Source organism: Lutra lutra, chromosome 1 (genome assembly GCF_902655055.1).
Source record: "Lutra lutra chromosome 1, mLutLut1.2, whole genome shotgun sequence".
NCBI classification, from domain to species: domain Eukaryota; kingdom Metazoa; phylum Chordata; class Mammalia; order Carnivora; family Mustelidae; genus Lutra; species Lutra lutra.
The window spans coordinates 3,820,234-3,827,351 of NC_062278.1; positions in this window are offsets into that span (position 1 = coordinate 3,820,234).

Here is a 7,118-nt window from a genome sequence, read left to right on the forward strand (position 1 = left end):
CCAGACCTTCAACTGATTGAACGAGGCTCACCCACGTTCGTGAGGCCGGTAATCTGCTCTCCTCAGTCCACTGATTCCAATGTTAGTCTTATTCAAAATAGCTCACAAACACACCCAGTACGTCTGGCCAAATATCTGGGCACCCTGTGGGCCAGTCAGGATGACAAGTAAAGTTAACGTCACAAACCCCCACCCCCCACCCCCGATGACTTATTGACCAGCTCCTGTCAGCCCAGAGTGCACACAGAGAAATTCAGTATCTCCCGTTTTTGGACAAAATAAGGATCCTTAGAACTGGGACAAAGACACTGATCTAGCTGGTTAGTGTCCTGAGGCTGTCGTATTAAGCACCACGAACTGGGGGCTTAACCCAACGGAAAGTTGTTCTCTCCCAGAAGTCTGAGATACAGGCATCGGCAGGGCCAGGTTCCCCCTGATGGCACTGCGGTGTCGGGGGCATCCTTCCTGCCCCCTCCAGCTCCTGGCCTTTGTGAGCCATTGTTGGCTTGTGGAAACTTCTCTGAGGTCACAAGGCCACCGTCCCCCCTGCGTCTTTATGTCATCTCTCCTTTGTACACATCGGTCTAAATATCCCCTTTTTGTAGGGACACTTACACTGCAGAAGGCCCCCGCCCAGTGAACTCTTCTTAACTTGATTATCTACAAAGACCCCGTTTAAAAATAATGTCAGCTTGGGACACCTGGGTGGCTCAGTCAGTTAAACCTCTGCATTCAGTTCAGGTCATGATCCGAGGGTCCTGGGATCGACTCCCAGTTCAAGCTCCCTGTTCAGTGAGGAGTCGGCTTCTCCCTCTCCCCCTCCTCTCTATCACTCATGCCCCTCTCTCTCAAATAAATAAACACATCTTTAAAAATATGTTTCCTCTACAGATACTAGGGTTTAAGAATACAACATGTCTTCTTGGGGTGGGGGGGACACAGTTCAGCCCCAAACAGTGGATCTCACCAGGCCCTGTGGGCATCCAGCCCCCAAGTTCTGCCCCTGCTACTCTGGGGGGTTGTGGGAGGCTCTCGGGGTTTGGGCCTCGTCCCTGACATGGCCATTTTCCTTTCCTCTGTGGTCGGGTCCCTGCAGACTTGCCCGCTTGGTTGGGCTGCCAAGATCCAAGATCCCCACGGGCAGCCCCCAGCTTTAAGACGGTCATGACAAAATGCGGAGCACTCCCCCCCAGGAGTGAGTGGAACATTCTGGTCAATGTCGCTGCCCCATTGTTTTCAGCTGCCTGTGCCCCGGGCCCAGGAATTGGTCTGGGGGCCCGGCTCCCCACGCCTTGCCGGGTCTCTGTGCTCCACTCCCCACGGGCCCCATCACCTAGGGCCTGGGGCCCCACAGGTAGGCCCTGCCCAGCAGGGCCCTTCCCTGCAGGCCTGCCTGGTTTATCATCCGTGACCACCTCATCCCCAAGGCTATGAGCTCAGCAAGGGAGGCCCCCCAGGTCTTCCCCGCGGCTGGTTTAACTCAGCCGATCTCCCCTGTTGTCCAGTGAACGTAGATGAGGCGCTGCTGGTTTCCGTCTGGTCCCACCCGCTGCTGGGTCTGCTGACCTGCTTTTTGAAGTCACCTTTGCCTTTGCAAGACGGCTCGAAATGGACATCAAGCTGTTGGAAAGGACCATTTGGTTGTGTTTCTGGACCACCCCGGGCCCCTCGCCTGCTGTAGGTAAGAAGGGTCCAGTCCCCGCTTTGCCGCTGAGATCACCATCACAGACCCGAGATTGGGTCCTGATCTTTACAGCCCAGAGTCGGCTCTACCTCCAGCTCTCGGCTCCTGGCCGGTGCTCACCTGGGAGATGGAAGGCTTTGCGGGACACGGCGGCATGCACGAGGGTGACGGCCCCCTTCCTCCCATAGTGTGTGTTTACCGCAAGCTCTCACCCCTCCCTCCACCCAGGGACACTTGGGCTGTTTGTTCTGACCATTTGCTCTCGTGAATGATGCGGCTAGGAACACCTGTGTACACATTTTTGTTTGAATTCCTGTTTTCACGTCTCCTGGGTAGACAGACACCCAGGTGACATTGGGTCGTGTGATCAGTTTATGCTTTACTTGTTAAGAAACTGCCATACTGTTTTCCCGTAAATACGTCCCAGGTTGTTTGATCCTAACTAGCTAATAAACGAAGTGCTGGGCCTCTCTTTGTCCCCCGGGACAAGGGGTTCTGCCTGTGGAGGAAGCTTGAGAGCCTTGGGCTCAGGGAGCATATCCCGTGGGCCCGGGAGCTGGGGCACTCTCCCGGCGGTGAGCACATGGGACTCACCCCTGAGTAACCGAGCCCACCATGCATTCCGGGAGGAGAGTTAACAGAGAGGTCCTACCCCCACCCCAGCCTCGCGGGGCGGCTCTCACCGAGGCGGCATCAAGCCGGGCTGGACGGGTGCTGTTTTGGATGGGTCACCTGGGAAGGCCTCGGGGAGGTGGTGACATTGAACAAAAGAGGAGAAGGCAGGTGAGGCCCGCTGGGGTGAGCACCAGCCTGTCCCCCGAGAGAAGCTGCACCTGCAGAGGCTTAAGGCAGGCGCTCAGATTGTGGAAGAACGGAAAGGCCAGGGCCGCCAGGACCGGGAAGCGTGGTGGTGAGTGATGAACCTGGACAGAGGGCAAGGGGGGTGCCTCCCAGAGGAGCAGCCCAGAGTGGAGGAAAGAGGCATTCACCAGCAGGCCCTAATAAATAATGCCCCGTGTGCTGGTCCCAGGAAACTGAGTCTGGGACATGGGGAAAGACAGAGAGGTGGGCGGAGTGGGAGTAAAGAAGGCCTCAGAGGAACTTTCCTGATTGACAGGACAGCTGGTGCAAAGGCCCTGTGGAGCCTCAGGCAGAGGACTTGGGGTGGGGGTGCAGGGGAGAGGGGGACTGAGAGCAGAGACTGGAGGGTGAGGCTAGAGAGGGGCTTCCATTTCCATCCTAAAACAATGAAGTCAGATTTGCATTTTCACAACCTCCCTGAGGAACCCCTGGGGAGGTCTACCAGGGACCCAGACAGGAAATGACCCTGACAGGCCCAGGGGCTGGCCTGGGGGTAGGAATTCCATCAAGAGATGCTTAGGAGGTGTTTTGGTGTTTTGTTTCTGGTGTTTTGGTGATCAGACTGTGATGACATTTTTGCCAGAGGAAGGATACCATTGAAGCCAACGTGCCAGTGTGTCTAAATGGTTAAAAATCCTAGATCAAGAAAACTCTAGATCGGGTCTCTTTCCTTCTACCCTTTGCCCCAGCCTGCTCATTTACGTGCTCTTTCTCAAAAACAAAAACAAACAAAAGAATCACAAAATGGATTAAAGACCTAAATGTGAGACCTAAAAAAAATCCTAGAAAAGAGCACAGGCAGTAATTTCTCTGACATTGACCACAGCAACATTTTTCTAGATATGCCTCCTGAGGCAAGGGAAACAGACAAAAATGAACTATTGGGACTCCATCAAGACAAAAGCTTCTGCACAATCAACAAAACAAAAAGAAAACCTATGGAACGGGAGAAGATACTTGCAAATGACATATCCGATAAAGAGTTAGTATCCAACATATATAAAGAACTGATACAACTCAATACCCAAACCCCCAAATAATCCAATTAAAAAATGGGCAGAAGACATGAACAGACATTTCTCCAAAGAAGACATCCAGATGGCCAATAGACAACATGAAAAAGTGCTCAACATCACTCATCATCAGGGAAATGCAAATCCAAAGGACAATGAGATATCCTCTCACACCTGTCAAAATGGCTAAAATCAACAGCACAAGCAACATTAAGTGTTGGCAAAGATGTGGAGAAAAGGGCACCCTCTTTGCACTGCTGGTGGGAATGCAAACTGGTGTAGCCTATGTGGAAAACAGTAGCAAAGGTCCCCAAAAAGTTAAAAATAGAATTACCATACAATCCAGTAATTCCACTACTGGGTATTTACCCCCAAAATACAAAAACACCAATTTGAAGGGATAGATGCCCCCCTATGTTTATTCCAGCATTATTTACAACAGGCAAGATATGGAAGGAATCCCAGCGTCCGCCGGTAGATGAATGGACAAAGAAATGCTATACATGCACAATGAGATATTACTCAGCCATAAAAAAGAATGAGATCTTGCCATTTGTGACAACATGGATGGACCTAGAGAGTATTAAGTCAGACCAAGAAAGACAAATATCATATGATTTCACGTATACGTGGGATCTAAAAAAACCCCAAATGAACAAGCAAACAGAAAGCAGAAAAAAAGGGGCATTTGGGTGGCTCAGTTGGTTGAGCGACTGCCTTCCGCTCAGGTCATGAGGCTCAGGTCACCATCCAGGAGTCCCGCATAGGACTCCGGGCTCCATGGGGAGGCTGCTTCTCCCTCCGACCTTCTCCCCTCTCATGGTCTCTCTCTTTCTCAAATAAATAAACAAAATCTTTAAAAAAAAAAAAAAAAGGCAGAAAAAGAGCCCTAAACACAGAGAACAAACTGGTGGTTGCCAGAAAGGGGGGGGCATGAGTGGAAGGGGGCCCAGGGTTGGGGGAGGAGGGAGCAGGAGGCAGAGGTTTCCGGTGGGGAGTGAGTGAGTCAGGGCGTGAAAGGCACAGCATTGGGAATAGAGCTAATGGTACGGACTAGGCGCGGTGTGGGGACAGCCGGTGGCTGTCCTCGTGCTGAGCGCAGCAGGACGGAGAGATGCCGAATCACTGCGTTGTGGGCCTGAGACCGGTGGAACGTGTGTGTCACTACCCTTCAACGAAACGAAGGGAAGATACCGGCTTGCTGAGAGCTAGGAGTTAGAAGTCGGTCCCTCTCCCCTTCTCTTTCCCCCAAACCCCGGGGGACTGCGGAAGCCCGGGCGGCAGAATCTTGCTCTCCGGGCCGTTCGGGCCTCAGGAGGGCAGAACTGCAGCGGTGACCAAGTTCTGCTCTTCAGCAAGTAACACTCGAGTCGTGCAGGGAATTCTCAGAAACAGCGAGCAAGTTGCAGCAGGAGGAGAGCAAAGCCACCTTCCTGGGGCGGAGCCCGCGCGGCAGGAGGGGGCTGGACCTGGGGGCGCCTACGGGAGGGAGGGGGAGGGGAGGGGAGCGGACTGGGCGGGGGCGGTGAGGGGAAGAGGTGACCGAAGAGCGGGGAGGGGACGACCCGGCGCGGCTCGGAGGAGGCTCCCAGGGCTCCGCTGTCCCTCCCAGGGGGCGGTCCCGCAGGGGACCCTGGTGGCGCTGGGTCATTCTGGGCCCCGGACTTGGTGGCCCCAGGCTGGCTCCAGGACTAAGGGAGCCTGTGGCCTAGGAGGGCCGTGTCAGGGCGGCGCGCCGCTCCGGGGACCTCCGGGAGACCAACGCACGCGGCAGACGCACCCGGCAGAAGTGACACACACCCGCACCGTTCATCAGCCCCCGGCCCACGCCGCGCCTACCGGCCCCCTGGACCCCCCCGGCCATCCTGAGGCAGGGACCCCTCTCCCCGGGTTCCAGGGCCCGCAAAGTCACCCGCAGGAGAGCCCCGCACCCACCTGCTCCCGGGCCTCGGGCTCGGTGGGCTCCCCGCGGCGGGACGCAGGGGCAGCGCGCGGAGAAAGGGACATCCCCGCCCAGCCGGGCACACTGGACCCGGAGGACCCTGGGCTGGGCGGGGGGCGTCGGCGGAACGGGGCTGGCCAGGCCCCGCATAGGAGGACGCGGACTTGGCACTTCTTTCTTGAAGGGCGGCACGTCCCCGGGGCTTGCCCTGCCCTCCCCGGTGCTCTGCTCTCCTCACCCGAGCTCCGGGACAGGTCGACCGTCACTTCATCGAGCGTCTTACCCTCGGGGCTCACCTCTCCCGATGGCCTCCGCCTCGAGCCCCTGGAGGCGCCCACTGAGGCGCTGAGTTCCGCGCGCTGGGGCCACCCCTGGGGCGGTGCACAGAGGCGGTCACTAATCTTCGAGGCGGTCACTAATGTTCACGACGGCCGCTTCCGGAGGCTGAGATGCAAAACTTGAACCAAGAGTTTTCTTTAAGTCAGTCCACTTTTGTTTTTACTTAAAATATCTTAAAACTGAAACTTCATGCCTCGATGAAAGGTTTTCATTGGCAGAAATTATCGACACTGTAATGAGTTCAATCATTTCCGATAATACGAGTGCTTATAAAATTATGGATGAGTTTTTCTATTTATTTATTTTTATTTTTTTTAAATATTTTATTTATTTATTTGACAGACAGAGATCACAAGTAGGCAGAGAAGCAGGCAGAGAGAGAGGAGGAAGCAGGCTCCCCGCCAGGCAGAGAGCCCGATGGGGGGCTCGATCCCAGGACCCTGGGATCATGACCTGAGCCGAAAGCAGAGGCTTTAACCCACTGAGCCACCCAGGCGCCCCCAGTTTTTCTATTTATTAAGAAAATTGCTACAGCTCATTAAATGGAAAATTCAATTTAACATATTTTTATTTAATATTCCGATAACTTACTGTATTTTAAAGCTAACATTAAAAGCTTCAAATTTCAATTTGTATATGCGTAATCTCAAACATAAAATGATATGCTAGTATTAATTTTTTTTAAGCTTGCAAGTGATAAAACAGTTACAGGTAAAAAAAAAAAAAAAGACAGGCTTTACGTTCTGTGCCCTTCTGGTGATTTAAAGCAATTCAACAAATTGATTTGCTGTGTTCATTTTAAATCTTTTCACCTGTCACTTTGTATTTGCTTTGTATTTATGCTAAGTATTTGCACAACAAAATAAAACTGTAAATGTTTTATACATACCTCAATATAATATCAAGTTTTTTTCTGTCAAAAACGGTAAGGTGTCTTCTACATTTCAGCGGATCTTTGGGGTTTCTTGGATGGCCCACAGCGTAGCCACAAAGGCTTGGCCCCTCGCATTATAAAATAAACAACAGTCAAATAATCACTAAATTATTGAGACTGTAAGTCACTTTTACACTTAAGGGTTCCAGGCTTTCCTAGGACCAGTGACCATTAACATAACCAACAGTGCTCTCCTTTAACCCCACCGGGTCTGCAGCCTGGGCTCTGTTCTTGACTCCTGCAGGGGACTTTGTTGTCATTTTACAGATGAAAAAACGGAACTTCAGAGTGGGCTGAGTGGCCTGTGCCAGGAACCCAGCCAAGTCCAAGGAAGAGACTTGCCGG